Source organism: Bombyx mori, chromosome 9 (assembly GCF_030269925.1).
Source record: "Bombyx mori chromosome 9, ASM3026992v2".
NCBI classification, from domain to species: domain Eukaryota; kingdom Metazoa; phylum Arthropoda; class Insecta; order Lepidoptera; family Bombycidae; genus Bombyx; species Bombyx mori.
Genome location: NC_085115.1, coordinates 13,712,649 through 13,737,502, shown reverse-complemented (window position 1 = coordinate 13,737,502; position 24,854 = coordinate 13,712,649). Strand labels below are relative to the sequence as shown.

At 38.3% G+C, this 24,854-nt stretch overlaps 1 long non-coding RNA gene across 1 annotated transcript; it reads right to left on the bottom strand.

Moving 5' to 3' along the window:
- Positions 1-12,404: 12,404 nt before the first annotated feature.
- On the bottom strand, positions 12,405-14,064 carry LOC119628899 (uncharacterized). The gene is made up of 4 exons (XR_009973917.1): positions 13,930-14,064; positions 13,538-13,698; positions 12,791-13,000; positions 12,405-12,540 (listed from the first exon to the last, which is right to left on the bottom strand). It is a non-coding gene; the product is annotated as an uncharacterized LOC119628899 (long non-coding RNA).
- Between the last annotated feature and the right edge of the window lie 10,790 nt (positions 14,065-24,854).

Below are 24,854 nucleotides of genomic sequence, written 5' to 3'. Positions count from 1 at the left end.
AAGTAAGCACTCCATGCATCTTATCCAGGCATGTAAAGATGGCATTCCATGCTGGAATATTTCTTCATTATTTTCTCTTTGACAAGCAAGTGACTCCAAAAAACTCTGAAGGTTTGGCTTTGCAAATATCACAGACAGCAGAAAATGTTTCTAACAAATATGAGGTTATTTTGCCGTCTATCATCGTCATGTGCAATTGATGCTTCACTTCAACTTGTTTGATTTTTGATGGCTGAACTCTTTCTATTTCTTCTGTTATGCTAGCTTTTATAATTGCCACTGTTGACTGCGTTTCTTTTGTAAATTTAAACATTATTGGACGGCAATAAAAAGTTGATTAGGGTAGATCGTTTTCCCAAACAACTGTTCCATCAAATTTCTGAAGCCTTATAGGAACTAGACTGACCATAAAAATAGATGAATCATTAAACTCTGATTCAGTGTTCTGTTTATAATTACTTTGACCTGGGGCTCTATCAAAGCCTATTTGATTATAAGCAGTAGCTCTCTTGCTGAGTCCAAATCCGAAGTAATCACATCTAAAAGCCTATATAGCGCCAAGTTTAGTAATGCTTGCATTTTAATAGCAGCTCCTTCTTCAGTAATAATTACCTCGTCTTTTCCTGGATAACATTTGGTCTTTTCTTGCTTAATTTTATATTAAGAAGGGTATAAATCAGACCCATTTTCACTTGCTGCTTCTCTTAGGTTTATATACTGCCACTTACTTAATTTAAGTGAAAGTAATAGTGCCTTATCGGGAGAATATGTACTACTTTTCACTTTACTTGTACTTAAACACTCCTTAACTTTTTCTAGATCTTCGGGGTGATTTGACTAGTGGTTCATTATTTCTCCTACATCTTCATTTCCAGTGTTTCTCAAACTATCAATTGTAGTAGCTTTTATTTCATCCGGGGATAACGAAAGCGATTGGTAAGTTTGTTCAATGCGTCTTCGTTTTTGCCTGGATCCCAATTCTTCAAAAGGTTTTCGAGGTGTAAAAGTAGATGTCGAGGCTTCTGTAGTACATTTGAGGGTGGTACATTTTCAACATCTTCAGTATTAGAAATCTCGAGCCTTTCCTGTGCAGTGTTGATAGCTTCAGGTATCATTCGTTTTCATATTGCACTTATATTTGAACAAAAGTGCGTACAGAATTTTTGGAGCTCAATACTTTTCTCTTCGGTCACGTTTATTTGATGTTGTAGGAATTGAAAGAGTTTGTTATTATCAGACAGCGACTGTAGTTGCTCTCTTAAAATCATAAATAATTCTAAATTGTTAACAAAATTATTCATTATAACGGAAAAAGGAAGATCACAACGACAATCACGAGATGTTAGTAGTAGTACGAATAAACGAACACTAGTTAGTATATAATAAACATGGTCACTTTATACTTCCAGAGACAAACAAATGCTTACTATATTTTCTACTACACAGTAATGGCTGCTTAACTAGTTATCCTCATGAAATAATGTTAACTATCCTAATAATTAGAGAGATTGCTTAATTAGAGACAATACTACTAAATGTATTGTTGTTAGGTATTATGTAATTATGGGTGTCATTACGTACTTTTACTTACTAATCCATATCAAATTTAACTTAAAGCACTTACGAAAAAAAATATAAAGGTTTTTATTCTATGTATTTATTCATTTTTTTCGATTCATTTATTTGGCAGAGTTGCAACTTTATGCACATGTTCATAGCATCAAATGATAGTAGACTAGACAAGGTGTAAGGAAAATAAAGTTTCAAAGTGGGACCTCGCGGTACTTAGCAGGAATTTAATTTAATGTGACCCGCTCCATACAAAAAAATCACAAAACACATTTTTCTGACCAAACTTTAAAGTTTTTGTAATTTTTGCCTAAAACAATTATTATTTAGATTAACGAGCTCTATCTATCTACATAAAGAAAAATGTAAAAAAACAAAGTTGGTGCCTAAGTCACTAAAATCATAGTATCGACCCACTGTGCGACGTAACGTTAACTCAAGCATACCAAAACGCGCGTTGGAGGTTGAGTCGAGTCGAGTTAAACTCGTGTGAACGACTAAAGATACGGGGATCAGTGCATAGTGGTACATTGCGAAAACAAATCGATTTTTTTGCTGACCACAGCAATTATCAGAATAAATTATGACATCCCGCGTGGTTTTTCAAATGCAATCTGCTACAGGTATTTATAGGTACATACACGTCCCTATTTCGATGGGTCCTCTATTGCCCAACCCTTCGTGCCAAAAATAACAGGTTGTATCTTGCTTGTTTGGATTAGATACTGTTAAATTATAATAATTACGTCTTGATTTGTAGTAGAAAGAGCTTGATTTGCCAACAGAGCAAGGTGACACCGCTTGTAAGTCATAGATGAAAATAATTGTATTGTTATCAGGTTCATAACATCTTTTCATATCCCTGTCTTTTTCATGTCTACTTAAGCTTTTTTATTCCTGATGTAAGTTGAAGCTGTCACGTAATTTATTATTTTCTTCTTCAGAGGCATTTTCGTGTGCTTCATACTTATCGCAACGATCTTTTTTGTGTTTGAAAAATCCAATGTTAAAATCTTGGTTGAATATCTGTGAGTAGGCGTCGTAGTTTACAATAGGCTTGTTTTGTTGCTTCTGAATTTCGGAATAATTCCTGTGCACTTCTGCGACAGTCAAACCCAGATTAATAAATTGTTTGCTAGTATTAGCCTTGAGATAGTGACTTTCAACCTTTGGAATTGATTCGATTATTTACTGCTTGTATAACTTCAGATTGCAATTTACATTGTTTTCCGTGCTTTCCTCGTTGATCAGGTGGAGTAAAGCCATCATTTCGTGCTTTGCAGTCGATAACAGTCCATATAATCTGTAGTGCATACCCAAAGTGTTAATCAGAAAAGTTTTACAGACGCGGATCTCTTTATTCTCATTAAGCAAGTCATATGGAGTGTTTTTTTTTTCTGTCGTACGTTTTGTTAGTGTTAATGCGGCGCGGCGCTTAGCTGGATATTGCTTTTAATTTTCCACATCTTGTGCAATACCTAATTTCTGAAAAGTGTACAGGTTTCATGTAACCAGTTCTGACACATTACACATTGAATTGTCAGATTGCTACTTTATGTTTTTTATAGTTTTAAAAATATTCAATGCAGATATTTTTCCTTGCATCTTTAGGGCTATTCTGTCCATCTCTCTTAGATTCTTTACGGGCAAACCTAGTATTCTTTCCTTTAATTTTATAGTTCGGTGGATTGAACTGTATATAATTTCTTTTTAGTGATGCTTGGTTTTGATGTAATTTTAAATAGTTATCATCACACAAATTAGCTAAATTGTCATCATCCTTGGTACTAAAAGAATTTGTTTTATTTTTGATGTCTTGGTCTTTATTTATGGTATAATAGCCGGCAAACTTCTTGAGCTTCACTGCTTTCTTTGGTAGGCTCGTTGATACAATAGAGGCATTTCGCAAACCACTTTCTATTTCTAGTTTTGTATTTTGCCACAATTCAAACAGTGACATCTTTTTTTCATCCAACTCATTTTTTTCTCTGTTGCGAAATACAATGAGCATGCTTTGTGGAATACTTTGATTGAGAAACCGAAGCCCTTCTTTTAAAAATCCTTTACTTTCCTCAACATTCGTGAGTTGGTCGTCTTCATTTTTTAATGGGACAGTGACAATTTCTGGGTTCCACGTAAAGAGCCCACATTTACATTTTCGAAGATTGTTGCATTCAGTGTTAAAAACCGCAACATCCATTGGCTGTAATAGATGAGTTGCATTGGGGTAAAGGGTAATGAGGATAATCCCATTTTTTAAAGCTGACCCACTTGTAAACTCCGGTGAGACACATGCCCACCCACGAAAAGAATGACCAGCAAAGGAATATTTTCTTTCTCCAGCCACGGATGGAAAATGTCAGCAATAAATTCGAAAAACGACTCGCAAGTCATACAACCAGAATCTGTATTTCCCAGACCCATTCTGGAAGGAAATTCTGTGCAATTTCCTGTGGATTTTTTTTATACTTAAACAAAACTGTTGGAGGAGGTACAGCACCAGATGCGCTACCCGTCACGAGAACTGATGGGCATTCTTTCTCATCTGGATTGACTTGCTTGATATACTTTCTCGTTCCCCTTTTTTGCTAAAACCTTACCACCCTTCGGATTTAGAATAAAAGCAGTTTCATCTGTATTAAAGATCCTTCTAAGCTCTTCTAAGATGTATTTTTGTTGAGTCTGATCCAAGAATCTCTGTACCTCTTTAAAATTCTCCTTGGATATTACAGCTCTTGATCTAGTAAGGTTTTGGGACATGCGAACAGATATTTCAGGATTCCTCTTCCTGAATCCTGTCATACACGATTTTCTTGGTTAATTGTCCTTGAACGGGTTTGGCCTTTTTAATTCTTTTAAGAGACGCTGAACACTAAAGACAACCTACTTCATAGTGACGGGGAATCCTGTACGGGCCATTCCAAAAATCCAATCTACGATATTTTTTTCCTCTGTTCTACTCAATATGGCCGGCGGACCCATTTATCTGAAAATAATTAATTAGTAAGTAACAACACTGTTATTTTATTTCGTACTTACAGCTAAATTTTGGGGTCTCACTCACTTGATCTATTTAAAACTGTCTTACTGGTTCATCAGGTGTTTTCCTTCAACCTTGTACTTCAAAGTAACCCTTGGCACGTTAAACTTTTTTGCTGCAGTTTTATACGGATTGTATATGAACGCACAGCTGCTTCCATTGCATCTTGTGTATAATTTCTAAAATTTCATTATGTTTGTGGCATCTTAAAAACGCAAGAAAAAATAATTCAAAGGTCTAATAGATTAATTTAACTTATTAGCAGTAAAATAACAATAAATAATACAGTATTAACAAATTATGTTAAAATTAATTAGTAAGACCCACATGTCAACTACTCAAATCTATGTAATTTTAAGTTTCAGCAAATGATATGACGCCATGTACATAATATTTTGTTGTAGGTCATTTAAAAAAAACACGTATTTACGCTTCAAACTCTAATGAATTAATATTTATTTAAAATTGTAAAATAATATTTACCTTTCCAACATTAACATCTCGGTTTGCTCTAAATGAACTGCACAATAATATAACAATAAATATGGCGCGAAGCGTGCGGTTGTCATTAGTCGAACGCGGTAAGCGATGTTGTTTATGACAATTTTATGACGCCACGTTAGTTTGTATTGGTGTCGCTAGATGTCTATACTATATCTCGGACACCATCTTTGGCTTCCTTTGTTTTTCTTATTATTTAATTTTTTTGTCAAAATATCAACTATTGGTGTAGTGTCAATAACTGGTGGTTTTACCTTCCTTTTTTATTGCACTTTTGCGGAAAATAAATAATATTTGTTGTTTAGTTTTAGATTATAGGTACAGTACACCTTTAATCATTAAAACTAATGCATGGTCTGCAATATTTTTAGTTTAAACTCTTTCTCGACTCTTTAACCTTTAAACTCCTTCTCGACTCTGTAACGTTTACACTCCTTTTCAACTCTGTAACGTTAATCTCCCTCTCGACTTCTTTAACCTTAATCACCTTCAACTCCACACACAAACGACAACATAACATAACATCAGATAGCTTTATATTCAACACTCGAAATCAAATATAACTTTTCATTACCATAACAACCTTTCATTATCTTAAAATCTTTCACTTTTTAAATTTTCTCACTTTCTTTTACCTATTAACCATTCAATAAAACTAAAACCAAAATAATAAAGTAAAATTCCTAACATGTATTATAACAAAAACAACAATAAAACAAAACTATAAAAGAGACAAAAGAATTTTAGAAAACGACTGTAAGTTTGTTTGTATCAAAAATGAGTACTTCTTCTACGGCTTAGGATAACTATTATTTTTATAGTTTTACTAATAAACAATTATATTTTATAATCACCCCCTTAATTGTTTATGTCGGTGGAAAGAGAGCACCCCCTTAATCCTTGTCTTTTTTATTTATATAAATTGTTGTATACAACATTGAAAATCCCCTATAAAACTTACAAACTAACAAAAAAAAAAACAACCTATTTCCCCCGAAACACAATAAGTTCACTTTTGAAAAATTAATATGCTCCTATCTCACTATGACACTAGTTTCTTCTGACAGCTTTCTTCTGACAACTTTATCCTAGAATATCCGCAATCTGTGACCCAGTTGGACAGTATTTAACTTTAATCTGGTTTTCATCAATCTTTTCTTTTAGGTAGTAATATTTGACATCAATGTGTTTGCTTCTTTTATTCATAATTCCTTTCTTCATAAGCCAAATTGCAGATTGGTTGTCAACTCGCATTTCAATATCCAAATTTTCATTCGTAATTTCTTTTACCAGATCTCTAATATATAGCAGTTCCTTATGCATTCTGCAGCAGCAATATACTCAGCTTCAGTGCTCGAAAGTGCCACAACTGGTTGTTTTCTTGAGCTCCATGCAATTGGTCCACCATTCATCCAGATCACAAAACCAGAAGTACTTCGTCTCGTGTCAGGATCACCAGCGAAATCAGAATCACAAAAACATCTCAATATATTGTCAACTTTACTGTAATGAATCCTTTTTTCTTTTGAACTTTTAATAAACCTCAAAATATTTTTAACATTTTTTAAATCATTTAAATTTGGTCTGTTTTGATGCCTTGAACAATAGCCTATGTGAAAACTAATGTCAGGTCTTGTTTTGTTTGAGAGATAAAGCAGAGAACCCACCATTTCGCTATAGTCTTCATGCATTTTCTTATCTACTTTGACTGATGGATGTTGCTCCACCAAAATACTCGGGTAGTTGCAATCTCTCACATTGTTCATATTAAATTTTTGTAATAATTTCTCTGAATATTTTTGTTGATGTAATTTAATACCACTCTTTTCTGTCTCGACGTCTAAACCAATATAATTAGATACTTTCTCAGAAACCCTTAAATCAAATTCTTTTTTCAATTTATTTATAATTTCCTCTAAATCTTTCAAATTTTCGGCGATTATTATTCCGTCATCTACATAAATTCCTAGATAGATTCTTTTATTTTCTGTCATGTCTAAAATGAATATACATACATTTATTTAATTTCAATTGTCTAAAACCAATTTCTGATAAAAACTCTGTTAAACGTATATTCCACATTAGGGGAGCCTGTTTTAAACCATATAGGCTTTTATTTAATTTGCATACTTTGCCCTCACAGTTATTGTAGCCTTTTGGAACCTTCATATATTACTTCACTCCGGTGAGGAAAAATTTTCAAGGACGTTTGAGTGGAGTTTATTTTTACGACTAACCAACTACGACTACGGTATTTTACGACTACCAAAACGCGCGTTGTGGTTGAGTCGAGCCGAGTTAAGCTCGTGTGAACGACTAAAGATACGATTATGATATTTTCATAGCCGTTTGGTTTATTTTTTCTTTGCGTTTTACATTTTAGGGTTAAATTTAATGCCCTTTGTCAGAGACTTTCAATTACTTGAACCTACTTATTAATGTTCTCTCGATGTATAAAAAAAATCAGTCAAGAGCGAGTCGGCCTTGCGCGTTGAGGACTCCATATATTTCTATATAAGTTTTCAATAAGCTTCTAGACATGTACCTAGTCAGGTCATAAATTCTGTCACATGTTTAATGTAAAATAATTGAAACAAGTTTATTCATTATGTAACCATTCATATACTAAAATGAACTTAACAAAACATAGATTCTTATGACACTAAAGTTTATTCAAAATGACCTCCGTGATTTTGAATACAGGCCTTTAATCTGCGCGGCCACTCGTCTATCGCAGCACGAACGAGGTCCATGTCAATATCGGCGGCTGCCTTAATCAAGGATGTCTTGAGTGACTCCAAATTGGGATGAGGCTTTGAGCACGCCTTTTCCTCCAAGTGTTGCCATATCTTGTAATCTAACGGATTCAAATCTGGACTGGAGGAGAGCCAGTCTTCGTGCCGGATGAAGTCGATTTCACGCGCCGCCAGCCAGTCTTGGGTGCTCTTCGCTCTATGAGCTGGCGCCGAATCTTGTTGGAATACCCAGTGCCTGTTATTGAACATGGTATGAGAAACAGGTTCCACAAGGTTCGTCAGGACTGTATTTTGATACACAATTGCATTCGTTTTTACACCTTTCTCACAAAAATGTACCTCTGTTAAGCCCCAATAAGAAACTCCCAACCATACCATGAGCGAGGATGGAAAATGACCTCGTTGGACACGCGGAATACGGTTGCTCGCTTCTTCACTACTGTGTGCGTACACTTTATCATTTTGTTTGTTGTAGCTCTCTTCTACGGTAAAAATTTTTTCATCCGAAAAAAGAATTTCCCGATATTTTTTTCCCGCGTACCGCTTCAACAAAGCGCGGCATCTCTTCAGTCTCAGGTCCATTAGACGAGCATTCAAACGATGTCCTGTTTTTCTTCGATATGCCCGAAGCCCTAAGTCTTCATTTAACACCCTTTTCACCGTGGTTCTGCTTAACCCCATCTGAAGGGCCAACAGTTTCTGCTTACGTTTGGGATTTCTTTGAATTCGCGCGTTCACAGCTTTTATCACTGCTGGAGTCCTAACAGACCGAGGGCGACCACTTCTTGACCTGTCATCTACACTAGAGTCTTCATTGTATCGTTTGATGGTACGATAAACGAATCTTTTGGTTATATTCAAAATTTTCAGTATGTTAAAAATTTGAATTGGCGCGTAACCACAACGATGCAACGCAATAACTGCAACAAGGTCTTCTTTAAGCGTCCACTCCATATTTAAAAATGAGTAAAATTCTAAAAGTATACATTTTTATTTTCATGAACAATTCGAAATTCGAATTCAATAAACTTTTTTGTGGCCAGCATTCTAAAAGAAAAGTTTTTACTGTGTGACAATACTTATGACCTGACTAGTTATATAAGCCTTGAGAGTGCATTGTTTTCAGCCTATGAGCACAAGTATTAAATATCTTAATCTTAAAATTAATAATGAATGGTTTAAACATTTCAAAAAATTCGTTCCCTTTCAGCTTCACATTGGTGGACATTTAAATAAACAAAACTAATTTCAATTTTATTCCGTCAAACGGTGTTTGTAACATTTGATATGTATTCAGTTATAAATCATATTATTATGCAATTTAAATTCGTATAATATAGTTGCCGACACAACAGTATTGGCTGGTACCAATAGTGTACTAAATTATTAATCGGTACCTAATGTCAACTGACTCTCACCTTTCGTAATATACAAAGCTGGAATAGCATTTATTGTTAGCCTGTTGCTTGATGAAATATAATAATTTTGAAAATGCTTATTGCGTAACCTCAACTGTTTGTGTATGTATGTACATATTTCCTTTATCTATTTTGTCGTTCTCTAATACTGCTTTCTAGATTTTAAACCTTTCTGTATCGTTCTCAGGCTTAGCCATTAGTAGACTGATTTACTAAAGTGTTTTTGGAGTTTACTCCTTTAGAATCGATTTACATATATAGGCCCGGGGTATGAAAATTATGGGGACCAAAATCGTACTAGCATGTCACACGAAATGCGTTATGCGCCTGATTGCGCATGTCACACGAAATGCGTTATCGCAGGTGACGCCGGGCTGCTGCGCCGGCAGTCCGCCACAAAGCCTCGTACTGATCGCGCGTTTCTCTCATTATTGTATTTTCATATATTTGTTAGTCGTTTGTTTTGTGTCTCGTTAATTTGTTAATAATCTGTAGTGTATCGTGTTGTCGTAATATAGAACTATTTCTCGTATTGTTTCGTTTAATTTTTTATATCCAGTAAACTCCAGTCGTGCGTCGGAGCGGACACACACACTTTTTTTTTTTTTAATTACTGTGTTTGCTTGACTGTCTAGACTCTAGATAAAGGGAAAAATAGCTAAAAAATCACAAAATTTATTTTACATATTTATTTAGAAAAAAAAACAAGTATCAATTTTGATACTTCAGGCATTAAGGCCATAAAGAAATCAGATATGCCTATGCATGAAATAATGCGAAACATTGGTTGTTTTTATTATAGCATAACGACACTTTACACTTTTTACAGAACTAAGAGGTAAGTTTTCTACAATTAATAAATTTACACTTATTTCTAGAATCCATAAATATTTTTTCATGACCAATACAATCGCAACGCACGTCAGTAGAGGGTAGTACTTGTACACCGTCCGGGGTCTTTTAGAAGGTACTGTAGTATCTTGTCGACTGTTGGTACTGGGTCTTCACCTTTTATTTTCGAGTGACTTTGATATCTACATAAAGTATCGGCAAGCTCAGTTCTAAAATCTGCTAACTTCATAATATTCTTCTGAAGTTTTCCTTTTACTGTGTTTACCTTTTTGTATAGTACCCAAGCATTGATGACAGTCATGTCTAACAAGTGGTAGAAGAGCCTCGTTGTCCACTTTCTCGACTTTATGCGGATGCGACATCGACCAATGAAGCTATCCATCAAATCAACGCCGCCCATGTGTACATTATATTCTTTTATGACCCGAGGACATGATACTTGAACATTGACCTTTAGTTTTTTTTCGTAGTGGGTTATAGTATCCACTGGTTCAGCACCAACATACGTGGAAAGTAATAGTACTTGTTTGTTGTCTTTCCAACTTGTGCCCGACAATTCTTGGCCTTCGTAAGAAGCCACATTTTCGTGATATGTTTCTCTGGGTACGTTAGACTTCATAATTTCCCGTTTCTCCGGTAACTTGCACGATCCAAGCCTGTTTCTCTGTACCGTTACAAGACAATGAATACCTTCGTTAGTCAAGTAATGTAGCAGAGGAATATTCGTATAAAAATTGTCAAAATAAGTTATATGATTATCGTGCCTTGGTACTTACTAGTCGTAACAGTCGAATTACTGTATTCAATACAGCTCCGAGGTCTGGTTTACCAGGTAAACGGTCTATGTCCTTAGCTCCTGAGTAAATCTCAAAACTGTAGGCATACCCAGACAGAGAGCATAAAACGTATAATTTGAATACCCACTTATGGGGCTTGTTGGGTTAAGTATTGTTTCATAAAATGTATAATTTTAGTGGAACACATTTGCTCGTCTAATGATAGACGATGCTCAAATGGTACAATAATAAATTTCTTGTTCAAATAGTCTATCACTGGTCTTACTTTATGCAGTCGGTCGTGCTGGGGATGATCAATGGGCAAATGTTAGAGTCTTCATTCATGTGAAAAAAATTGTCTAATTTTATCAAATCTGTTGCGATTCATTGTTTGTGCTATGGGTTCAAACTTTGTAATGTTTGACCAGTATGACCTGACACTAGGATAATGATAGGGGAAGTCCGGGTAAAGTTGACACCTTAACCTTTGATGGGCTATAGAAAGAAAACCAATAGGCATATAAATAAAACAAATGTTCAATGAGAATCAACATTTATTAAAGTTTTTAATATAATCAACAAAAATTGCTTAATAGCAGTCCTTTAATTTTAATTGTCAATAATGTTGCAACACAGGCCAGTATCCACTTTGCCCCATAGGTCGGGTAAAGTCATCAACTGTTTATTTATTTCTATACAGTTCTCCTCGAAATAATAGAATACACAAAGTTCTTCCTCGTTTTCCCTACCACTATCCTTACTTTTATCTTTAACAATTATATTTATCGTCATTTTAGTATTTTTCTTTGTCGCAGTCTTTGATTTAGCATTTAAATCTATAATCATATTTTTCGTTCCTTTAAAAAATTTCTTTTTGTTCTCACTTCACTAGCGTACTTGTACGTAAAACACCTTAGACTTTTGAATGTTTCTTTTACGTGTACCCACAGGAACGTGTGGCATCGGAACGAATAATCCAGAAACGTGGCAGGAACTCGTCTGTCGTAGTTTGTCCACATTCAGTGCTGGAAATGACTACAACTTGCTTCTTACCTTTAACTGAAAGAACTACGGGTGGTTTATTTGTCGAGGTCCGAGTACCAGATTCATCTATATTATAGATTTTGGTAATTTGTTCACTTAACGGTTTATAGAACCTTTCTACTTGAGGACGATTGAAGCCTTTAACTCTGCCAATTGTTGTTGCATCTGGAATTCTTAGTGTAATTTGTGGATTTCTTCTCATAAATTCTGCTAACCGATCATCACCAGCTTATTTATTTTTGTCCTAACTAGGCGGGGACAAGTGACATTATTGCGTTTTGCGTATTCAACAAATTTTTTTTTTTTAATTCTTCTTGTGTTAACCCATAAAAAACACTATCCATATCATACAAATACGTTCGAAGGTCTTCCTCTTGTTCATCGTTTAAAACTTTACGAAGACGACCAAGCTGAGCAGTCGAACTACCTTTTTTCTAATGCCTATAAAGAGCGGCTTAAGATAGAACATACTTTTTTGCGATCGTTTTCACAGGAATGACAGAATCTGCTATCGCAAGCATCATATTGTTCTCACCCCAATGGACTTGGTTGATATTTCTTCTTGTATTTAATCTATATACCATCTAAGACAAAAACAAAAAAATTGAATGCCCAATAAAGTCATCGAGGGCAAAGCGAATACCGTATCCACTTTGCCCGTGATCACTTTTACTTTACACCTATTTATTTCATTCAACTTCCAAAACCAAAAGAGATGACGACAAAACTCTAATAAAACTCTCAGAATTCATACTTGAAAATATGCACTTAAAGGACATAATCGTACTAAACAATATGGTTAACTTTTATATGAGTTATTAAAGTATTACGTACCTTGAAAAGTAATAAGAAAACTTCACTATTTAGTTTCGATTTTTCTCTCGATCGCGACGCAACCCTCCGCTAGCTCTGTTTGCCCACGAATGCGGACGGGCGGGGCAATGTAATGTCGCGAGGCGGGCGTGTTTCGATATGTTCTTGACGAAAAATAAAGCGTATTCACTTTGCCTGGCCTATCCACTATGCCCGGACTTCCCCTATACACTAGTAAAAATAAGAATTCCAATAAATTTACGTAATTCTAAGACAGTTACAGGTTCTGTAAAGTTGGGGTTCTTTTGGAAGGCATATTTATTTGACTCGTCCACTAGAAATTCCAAAATTTCTTCACCGAAAAAATAAGAAAAAAACTGAAAAGGAGTGTCTAAGTTCATAATTTCTTGTGAATACTCAGTGTTTCCAGCAAACTGGAAAGCGTTTTGGACTATGTCCATATTCTTTACTCTCCACACTAAGTATCTAGAGTTGAAGGGTGCAGTTTGCAGGTTGTTCTGGCTGTTGGTTGTAGGAGTTGGGCTTCGTTCAACAGTCTAAATTATTTTGCATGTTTTTTTTGTTTTTTTTTTGCCCTTGTGGGCAGACGAGCATATAACCTACCTCATGGTGAGTGGTTACCGTCGCCCATCTTAGCAATGCCAGGGGCAGAGCCAGGCCGCTGCCTACAAAGTATCTACGTTTAGTCGGTATCTACTTTTGCTGCAGGCGGATCTGCATCCAAGTCTGGGTCAGTGGGAAAATTACCTATATCCTCTTCATCTTCTAGCTCCATCAGACGATCTCTTTGGCTCGAATAATAGTTTATGTCATCTTCATTGTCGGTAGAATTGTCTTCCGAAATTTCACCATTTTCTAACCGCTTTGATATGCTCTCAATCTCTTCTGGTCGCATTTTTGATAAATTTCTATAATAAAATAAAAATAAAAGTAATCCCAACGCCAAGCCATACAGAAAAATAATGGAACGGAAGTTCAAAAAGTTTTTATAGCTAAAGAATTAGTAGGTAGGTTTTATGTAGGGCGGAATGCCTGAAGTATCAAAATTCATACCCACAAAAATAGCACTAGTTTCTTGAAGTAAAACATGTACTCGCAAAAAATAATTATATCTTAGCGAAAATAATATATTCACTTACCTCAAAAGTATTTATATTCTTCAGAAAAAGTTTTAGTAAAATGTGTTTTTTTTTTTCTCCCATTTCTTGGTCTGCACGGTTTGTGCGTCAGCCATGCAAAAAGGTTAGGAAGTGTGTTAATGGATTTATTTTTTGGATTGGAAGTCGGAACGGAATTTGGAAAAAGGATCAGGTATATATATTATTAAAAATCAGAAGAAGAACCATTTAAAAAAAATTACAGTTGGGACACGTTTACAGAGACTTAAAACAATGACTCACGCACACCATGTCCACGACTACCTTCTCTCACGAACGCCGCCGATCGAATGAATGTTTCGAGCAAAGGCGTTGCTATTTATAGGCACCTGGCGCGATGACGTGACTCTCGCCCCACCGCCTGACGTCACTGAGTAGAGGGGCCGGGTAGTGACAAATTCTCTAAGACGGCCTCTCCTGACAGCTGAACGGCCTCGTCAGCTTGGTTCCCTTCAGGCTGGTCTCCCTCGACCACCCCAACCTGGTCTTCCTGCTCCTCTTCAACACGATCACCATGGGACTCATTCTCATTGGATAAGTGCCCATCGTGTTCATCGTCATTTAAAACAGAAAACTCTTAGTAAGCTGCTCAATGTCTGTTCTTGCTATTATTAGCAGTCACCCACTCCAACCAGACCACAAGTGTGCACTTCAAGTGATCATATCAGAATAGGCGGCCACCAATATCCGTATACGTTAGGCACATACGGTATAGAAAAACGCTTAAAGTTAATTGTTTCGCCAATGAATGAGTCCGGATTCTCAGACACTGAGTAAACAATCACTTGCGTCATTGTCAATTGCCAAATGCCAACAAACATTGAAACATAACCGTTAGCATTACCATCCAATAACCACTATCGGGGTTTTTAGAGGGCAATATCAACTACGAAGCGTTGCCACAATGTCGGGGCAAAACAACAGCCACAATGTCGGGGCACTGCCACAATGTCGGGGCAAAACAACAGCCACAATGTCGGGGCAAAACAACAGCCACAATGTCGGGGCAAAACAACAGCCACAATGTCGGGGCAAAACAACAGCCACAATGTCGGGGCAAAACAACAGCCACAATGTCGGGGCAAAACAACAGCCATAATGTCGGGGCAAAACAACAGCCACAATGTCGGGGCAAAACAACAGCCACAATGTCGGGGCAAAACAACAGCCACAATGTCGGGGCAAAACAACAGCCACAATGTCGGGGCAAAACAGCAGCCAACGGCACGCGAGCAGTGCGCGCAGTCTGCACGCCAAAAGTAGGCAGCGGCACGCCAGCAGTGCGCGCATTGCAAGGTGCTGATCAGCAGGGGCGCCACCAGCAGGCCCTCTGCGCCTCTGCGCGCCTCGGCCGGCACGCACCAACACTGCCTCTGGAGACCACTCACCACGCCAGGGCACCATGTGTGGCGGGCGTCCCGCTCGACCGTACTGACCGGATCGTAGTAAACCGAAAAACTGAACCATAACAATCATTGACAACACAAGGTCAAAACACAATAATCAGAAACTATAACAACTCATATCGTATAAAACGTTCTTGGCCTGGCTATCTGCGCAGCTAGTGTCATTTATGCCACCCATAACATTACTACAAATGATAAAACCAATACACACCACTTCACAATATAGAGTCAGCGACTCTCAGGTCATTACTAGACCAACACAACAATAGTCTCCTTTGAGACCAAGGTATCCGCTATACCACCAGCCGCCCATCGCCCTCTGAACAACTCACAAGTGAATTGCAGTTACGACTACGGACAAGTGCGTACAGTACGACCAAATAGTGATGGTATCAGCTATACCACTCGATGGAGGTACTCTTACCTCACTCATCACAGTCTTCTACGTTTAACTCGTCAGTAGCACTACTTAGAGGCAACTTTTCTTTATGCAATCATGAGTGTTATAGGTTCTATTACCAGATTCAACTACATCATCACCCAACATCATCATCATTGTCATCAAATTTTACTAACTTAGCCACATTGCTTCTATCGGTGTCGAAATCATTCAAACTTCTGTGAAGTCTTGCTTTAATGTTACGGGACTGATCCAAATAAAAATAATTCGACTCACCAGATTGTGGTTTTACATATACCGACAAAAATTCGACCAAATTCTTTGACTGCAGCTTAGCGTTGACCGTCGCCGCTTTTACTTGAGGATCGGAAATGCCTCGAATCACTATGGCGGTTTTTAATTCGTCCGAAAGCCCCTTGACGATGTTTAAACGTAAAAGAGACTTTCGTGCGTACTCTGCATACGTGGTGAATTTGTTGGAGTTTGTGCTCATTACGTCATAAAGGACAGTGGCCATATCAACCTCACGTGGACACAACGATCTAAACTCTGCTTTAAAATTTGTCCACGTGCGGTCTCCGGTCACCCACTCGTCTAACCAAGTTTTAGCATCACCACGTAAACAACCACCAATTCGCCCTAGGCATTCGCGATCGTTCCAACGATTTAATTCGCGAGCTCGATCTACTTCCGTACACCACGTGTCAAATTCATGGGCACTAGGGTCAAAGTTTGAGATGTAATAATGCTTAGATCTTACTTGAAGCAATGAAGAAAGTGCACCAACAATCCTGTCCGCCGTGCCAACGCTCGCATCACGCAGCGCCTTGGAAGCTTGGCCCGTTCCGTGCGTCTCCGCATCAGCCACGGACACATCTTTGGCCCCCGAAGCCGACGTCGGAGTGCGCCCTCCAGCGCTCGGATGCAGTAACAGAGTCGGCGTTAATGGTGTCGTAACCGGCAACCGGCCCTCGATGATGCGGAAGCGTGCGAAAGATCTTGTTAGGACCGCGCCTCTCGAAAGTTCGGCAGGGCAGCCGTCCCAGCTCCAGTCTGCTCCCACGATGTGAGGCTGCACCACGTGTGGCGGGCGTCCCGCTCGACCGTCCTGATAGATAATCCAAAGGCATCATAGCCCCAACGAGTGAAGCAGCAGGCCGCAGATCGAGCGACATCGCCCTCTGCATCACTGCCAGTCGTACGGCACCGTGAAGTTGGCGGCTCGCGAGCATCACGTGCAGTGTGCACACGAGCAGTACGTGCGGTATGCACGCCAGAAACAGGCGAGCGCGCGCAGGCAGCGGCACGCGAGCAACACGCGCAGTCTGCACGCAAGAAGTGAGAGCGCGCGCAGTATGCACGTCTGAAGCAGGCGAGCGCGCGCAGCCAGCGGCACGCGAGCAACACGTGCAGTATGCACGCCAAAAGTAGATGAGCGCGCGCAGGCAGCGGTACGCGAGCAGTGCGCGCATTTTGCACGCCAGAAGTAGGCAAACGCGCACAGTTACGGCACGCGAGCATCACGTGCAGTGTGCACGCCAAAAGTAGATGGGCGCGCGTAGGCAACGGCACGTCGCTTGCGTGCTACTGCCGCAGGAACCATTGAGGGGCCCGAGCTGGCGACAATGCCCGTGAGGCACCATCCTCACCATTGGGTAAGGTCCACGGATTGAGAAAAGTATGAAAGCATCAAAGTAAGCAGTAATTGTAAAACAAAACAAAGTTCAGAGTTTTACTCTACTGTGGGCTATTTGAGTCCTTTATCCCACTTCTGATATTAAAAATCAGAAGAAGAACCATTTAAAAAAAATTACAGTTGGGACACGTTTACAGAGACTTAAAACAATGACTCACGCACACCATGTCCACGACTACCTTCTCTAACGAACGCCGCCGATCGAATGAATGTTTCGTTTTTTTTTTTTTTTTTTTTTTTTCCTACCTAAGCTGAGAGCCTTGAGAGGCTATGTCAGCGTAACCCTAACTTTTGTAGGTGAGCTCACGGGGCTCAAACCTGATGACGTTGCTAACACGAACCCTAGCAAGAGCCGTGCTTCGCAGAATCTACCACCGGATCGGAAACGCGACCCACTGAGAAGATCCGGCGAGAAACTCAGTGGGCTGTGTCTGGGAGTTAATTTACTCGTCGAGCCCTTCGTCGCAAGCGACGGGTTCGACGAGAACGGTGACCGGTGCTTGAAGTACCTAGAAGCACCGTTAGTGGATCGGGAGGATCCGAGATGACGTGTTTTGGGCGACGTCGACTGCTTTCCATTCTGTCCGCAGGATCGGGAATGTAGTTGCCGGCGGCCACGATGAGAGGGTTCTCGTGTCGTGCCGCTTTATCGAAGTGGCGCGTAGACGCCGACTGCATATACTTACTGGTGGACTCTAAGTCCAGGTCGTCATGGAGGTCGACGTTCCTGACGAACCACGGGGCTCCGACGGCTATCCTGCAAAAACGGGATTGAATGACTTGGAATGATTTTAAGTGTATGCGGGCCGCGTGAGCGAACACTACACTTGCATAGGTCATGACGGGGCGTATGCAAGTTTTGTAGAGTGTCACCTTATTTCTAAGGGACATTTTACTTCGCCTACATATCATCGGGTAGAGACGTCCTAGAATGAAGGCGGCACGGTCGCGTACCGTCTTGATGTGGGGGCGGAATGTCATCCTACTGTCGAGGGTGACGCCTAAATATTTGACCTTCGGGGCCCACGGTATGGGCTGGTCGAACATCGTGATTGGGCGAACGGCGGGGGCGGGGTTATTGACGCGCCTAGTCGGGAGGGGGATGCTCAGCGTGGTGTTCGGAGGGCGACCCCTTTTGAAGAGCACCGCTGTGCTTTTCGTGGGGTTGATGTCGATGCGCCACTTCCGGAACCACTGTCCCATGGTGGTAGCTGCGGTCTGAAGTCGTCGATGAAGCAACGCCTTCTTCCTACACGAGTAGTAGATGGCGGTGTCATCGGCGAAGAGCGCCAGATGGGTCTCCGGAGACCGGGGTATATCGTTGATATACAAACTGAATAGTAACGGGGAGAGGGCGGAGCCTTGCGGGACTCCGGCTGTGACGTGGAATGTTTCGAGCAAAGGCGTTGCTATTTATAGGCACCTGGCGCGATGACGTGACTCTCGCCCCACCGCCTGACGTCACTGAGTAGAGGGGCCGGGTAGTGACAAATTCTCTAAGAATATTATATAAACTAAGTAGGAACATAAATGGTTGCAATTTTATATTATTATGAAAAATGAAACTAGCTAAAATTCTATATACATCAATATTGATATTAGACAAAAGGATAGAAATTGAAGTAGGAAAAGGAATTTTAATGGACAAAAGTGAGGAAATAAAAGCGGAACGGTCATTTCGAGGACAGGCAAAGAATATATGATTAAAATCCCCAACGTCATTGCCACACTCACATATATCGCTAGGCAAAAGGTTAAGCCTTGCCAAATGCAAAGGAATGCATGCATGGCCCAGCCTCATGCGAATAAGGGTCGATGTGATAGCTTTACCAAACGTCAGATTTGAAAACCACGGTTTAGGAGGTATATCCACCTGAATCGACCTTTAGTCTGACTCTAAGAACGCCAAATGTGTGTCCAAGAATTCAATAACTGGGATTTAGGAAGCAGAGCCAAATCACAACAAAACTTTTTGTACGGAACCAAATCTCCATCATTGACCGCAGCTTTGGCAAGGCTATCGGCCTTGGCATTGCCAAAGATACCCGAGTGCCCCGGAATCCAAGCAAAAGAAACAGTGTAATTTTAGATGCAACATTGATACAATAAATCACGACATGCAATAATCACAGGATGATTATTTCGGTTACTGTTAAAAGGAAAACTTTCCAAGGCTTGGAGGGCACTTTTAGCGTCAGTTAAAATTATTGACTTTTTAAGCTTCATCATTAAAATGTACTCCAGAGACTTCAGCAGACCAAAACATTCTCCAGTAAATACTGAAGTCTCTGGAGGCAATTTTATTTTCTGAACAATGCCAGACTGTTGATGGAAAATGCCGACCCCCACACACTCCTCGGGACCGGGTTTGGAGGAATCGCTAAAAATTAAATGACAATTTTTCCATCGGCTGTCACTGTCAATAATATCAACAAATTTGGCATTGATAGAAAGATCTTGTTTACTTAGACCGAAATCATACATAATAGATGGATTTAAAGTTAGGGCATCATAGTTAACACAAAATATTGGAAGGAATTGTGATCTATGAGTAGGAGCTTGAAGAGCTAAGTACTTTTGGAGACTAACAATAAGGCATGGCGGCGATTTATGAGCCCAGTACGGATAATCCATACATTCCAGCAGAGACCGTAACTTAGTGTAAGGAGGATGATTATAAACTTGGAATGCTCTAAACAGAAACCGGTCGCAAAGAAATTGTCACACTGATGGAAGAAGCCTCATACGTGAAAATAAGACTATAATACTTTTAGGAACTGAAAGGCTTAGAGAGTTATTGTCAAGCCAAACTTTTAGCAACTTAAGAGAATATGTCACAGTATCAGACATGTTGTCAACAGAATCACCAGAGACATAGAGGAGTAAATCATCGGCATATTGGAGTGTGTTAACTTTACCCCTAAGGGAGGCTTCCAGATCATGAGAATATATATTGTAAAGTAAGGGACTTAAAACTGAGCCCTGGTGTAAACCTTTCCAGGCAATACGGGATTGATAAGAGTCTTCTGATATTACTTTAAGCATTCTACTAGAAAGAAGATTGATTATGAAACTTATGAAAATTTGTGGGATATTCAAATTAATCATTTTTTGTTTCAGAATCGAAAGGTTGACATTATCATAGGCTGCAGACACATCTAAGAATGCTGCTAACACAGACTTATTGTATGAAAATGCCAATCTTATGTCTGTCATAAAAATGCTGAGACTATCCATCGTATTCCTGCCTTTCCTAAATCCAAACTGGTTAGGAGATAGTAACCCCTTACTCTCAATAAACCATTCAAGTCTATTTTTAACTAGATGTTCGCAAATTTTGGAAATCACTGAAGCTAATGCAATTGGTCTGTCTGATGATGGATCATTAATGGGTTTGTTGGGCTTATGTATTGGGATAACTTCATGGATTTTCCATGATGGAGGAATATTACCTGATGTTAAGATTGAATTAATTAAACTGAGAAAATAAGAAAGGCAGGAGTCGTTCAGGTTTTGAAGAAAAGAATATGGAATTCCATCGCAACCCGGGGCTGAGTCCCTAAGCCTTGAACGAACCCCTTTGAGTTCTGAAAGGCTAAAGGAAATGAATGAATCGCTACTATCATGCTGGGAGAGGAGAGAAGGCTTTGAGTCAGAAGAAATATTATCTATAGATGGGACAAATGGTGGAGCTAATTTGTCAAGAAACAAATCAACTGTACTACTATCCATGAAAGGAGACCTTGGAGGTTTGAAAGCGGATCTGAATCTACGAATATTTTGCCAAACTTGAGATGGAGAAATGTCTGGTGAAATTGAGACACAAAAAGATTTCCAGCTATTGAATCTTTTTTGTTTTAATAATTTACGTGTTTTAGTTATAAGATTACTAAGAATATTAAAATTTTGTGTTGTAGAATTTTCTCTGTAATTTTCTATCTTTCTCTCAGCTATCGCAGCAGAACACTCACTGTCCCACCAAGGAGGTGATGGAATATATCCATTACCACTATTGTTTTTTATAGGAAAAACTTCCTCTGCAGCCTGTAGTAGGGCCCGTGTAAAAGCTTCAGAACAAAGATGATTATTGCTGTCATTTAGTGGGAGGTATGGTTGATAAATCTTGTTGAACTTTATCTCTAAATAATGGCCAGTTGGCATCCTTAAGTCTATATTTTAGCCGGGGTGGGGCCTTTGATGTCTTTTCACCAATTTTTTTAGGAAATGATACCATTAGCGAAAAGTGATCGCTTCCATATGAAGACGATAGAGGCCATCAGTTTAATGTAGGAGCAAGGGAGGGACTACAAAGGGTAAGATCTGGTGCACTAATACCTTCATGGGGATGTGTCCTTCTAGTAGGACGACCAGAGTTTAAAAGACATAAATTATTATCATCTAAGATGTCTAAGATTCTAGCCCCATAATGATCAGACTTAGAACTTCCCCACATAGAATGTTGTGCATTGAAATCTCCCATAACCAAAATAGGGCGCGGGAGGGAAGATAGAATGCTACGAATATCGTCAAAGACTTCATTGGAAGGGTGAGGTATATACATATTTACAAAACAAATATTATTAACACTAACAGCAATAATGGAAAATTTATCACTGTGATTAGGGATGGGTATGTGGACAAAGGGCACACCTCCCCTGAGAATTAGTGCCACTCTACCATACCCATCTGTTCTGTCTTCTCTAAGACAGACATGTCCTGGAATTCTAAAATTTAATCCGGGACGAAGCTAAGTCTCTTGAAGAGAGACTGCAAATGGTTTGTAAGTATTCAATAAAAAAATTAGGTCACTTTTTTTAGTATTAATACTCCGGCAATTCCATTGAATCACCAGAGACTGGTTTCGTGGATGGTCCTGACTGTCCATTAGTTAAAAAACTTTTTGAAGAAACGGCATCGTTAGACGGTATTTTAATTATGTTCGATTGTGAAAGGTACTGAATTATAGAAATGATGAGATCCTTTGTTATTATTTCTGACAAATCATTGTAATTTTTGAGACAACCTGTAGAAAAGGAAGGAATGTTGCTGTAATCTTGGATAAGCTCTGCATGCGCTTTTTGATCATATCCCTTACTAGAATTTCTGGGACGAGCTTTGGGTTTCAAGAATACTGTTTTCTTATATGATTGAGTCGGACTCTTAAAAGGGCTTGTTAAATTATAGGGGCTTGGATAAGTCATAGTTGGACCAGAAGGGGCTGATGAAGCAGAAGCAACAATGTCAGCATAAGATTTTGAAACTGGTGGATAGACTTTACTTGCTTCTGAATAGGATATAGAGTTTCTAGCCATTGTTTCTTTTATAGCTTTCTGCCTAGCATACTCCGGGCATTTTTTATCTGTTGCGAAATGGGAACCAGAACATAAAATACACACAGCATCACTCTTTCCGTCTCGCAACTTATACCTGAATGGTTGTCACCACATTTGTAACACCTTGGAGTGCCTCTGCATTGCATTTTGGTGTGGCCAAAACGGCAGCAATTAAAGCATTGCAGCGTGGGGTAAATATAAAGCTCTACAGGTAGGGAGTTGAAACATATAAAGACCCTGGGAGGTAACACCTTCCCATCAAAGGTCAAAACTACGGTCTCAGTTGGAACAAACTTGGGTGTCTCGATGTCATATACCTTTCTGTTTAGTCTCCGAACTTTCAGAATGCTTCCACGTTCTGCGGAAGCTCTATATTTTCTATAATCTCTTTCTCGTCCCAGTCACATGGAACAGCTCTCACTATTCCCATGCGGGTGATAGTGAAGGCCGGAATAAATGCTTTGTATTTATTAGCATCAAGCGATTTGTGATTTAGAAATGTGTTAGCGTCCTGGAATGTTTTAAATTGTAAGGACAACCTATTCCTTCCAATTTTTTTTATGCTTCCCTCTACAATGCTATTTATAAAAAAAAAATAAGGAAAAATCCAAATTGTACTGGATGAATTGATCCGGTTTGATTTGGTTGTAAGATTTTTTGAACATGGACATCATAAGGCGCAGGGTCTTCGGGCTCCAACATGGAGGCCAAGAGAAAAATACTATTTACATATAATACAATAAGATGACTTACCAGGCGAAGAAAACAAACTAAAACTATAAATAATCAACACTACTAATATATATATATATATATATACACTTTACAACTTAACTGATCCTGTAATATTAAATTAATTTAATTTTTAAAAGTTTAGCCAAAAAAAGACGCCCTCCTAATTCAACACTTCCCACGCTTTTTTCTAATCCGTAAAATGTGTTTACTTGTTCACTTTGCCGCGCAAGTAATATTATGTCATAGATAAAAATTAAATAAAACAATAATGACATTTGATTTTTTTTTTAATTTCGTTGGAAAGGACCAACCTATAAAAAAAAAACTAATAGTAATGTGATCATTCGGTTTAAAAGATTGGTATCAAAATTGAAATTAGTTTATTAAGGGCTAAAGGATTTCTTATTTTGATCCGATTCGCCTCGGGCTAGCCTAATAGCGAATAGTGAAGATGTATAGTAAATCGTTATTTGCAATCAGACGCGCATAGAAAAAATGAGATGCCTTGTAAATGGGAAGTGATACTACACAAAAACTATTCAATTCGTTTTGTAACGAATTTTCATGAGGTATTTAATTATTTTTAAATTTTTTATTATTAAATTATACTTTTGCTTCGCTTGCTGTACGGCGACAAAAACAATGTCGGACACTTATTATATTTCATTACCACAATTTAAAGTAAAAAAAAAATTTTTTTTTAATTCTCTTCGTTTTTTTAGTGTGTTTTGGTTTGCGTGTTCAATTGTAATTTATTTTAATTTATTTTACTAAAAACGATTCGCTTCATATTTTTTTAAAATATAATGCTCTCAGTGGAGTTCATTTGAATACTGTTAAAAATAACTTGCAAAATGCTTTTAATGTAAATAAATAGCTGATTGAAAAAATGCGTATTCGAAATACCATAGTAGATTGCTTTAGTTGTTAAAAACTTACAATGTTCAATTAGAAATTTCGTTTTGTTAGTTATTAATGGTAAATTATTATGTATGTATTTATTTTGTCGATAGTTCGGATTTCGTAAAATGCATTTTCATAAATAATATCACTGAAACAACTAAGAAAACTAAATCTTGTAAAAGTAAGAAAATAACCTTTGGAAATGTTTTCATTTTTACGAAACTGTATTTTAAACTGTCCTAGCAATAACTACTGACGTCGTTTAAGAGTTTTGTCAAATCTACATCACAAATTTATAATAAAAATGTTGCAATATTAAAAAATGTTTTTTTTATTTTTATGATACGTGCCAGTAAATTAACTCTTATGTCCCATAAGCATAATTTAAACTAGTTATATTTTCGACTGATCTTTATATTGTCCAGTGGGGATTG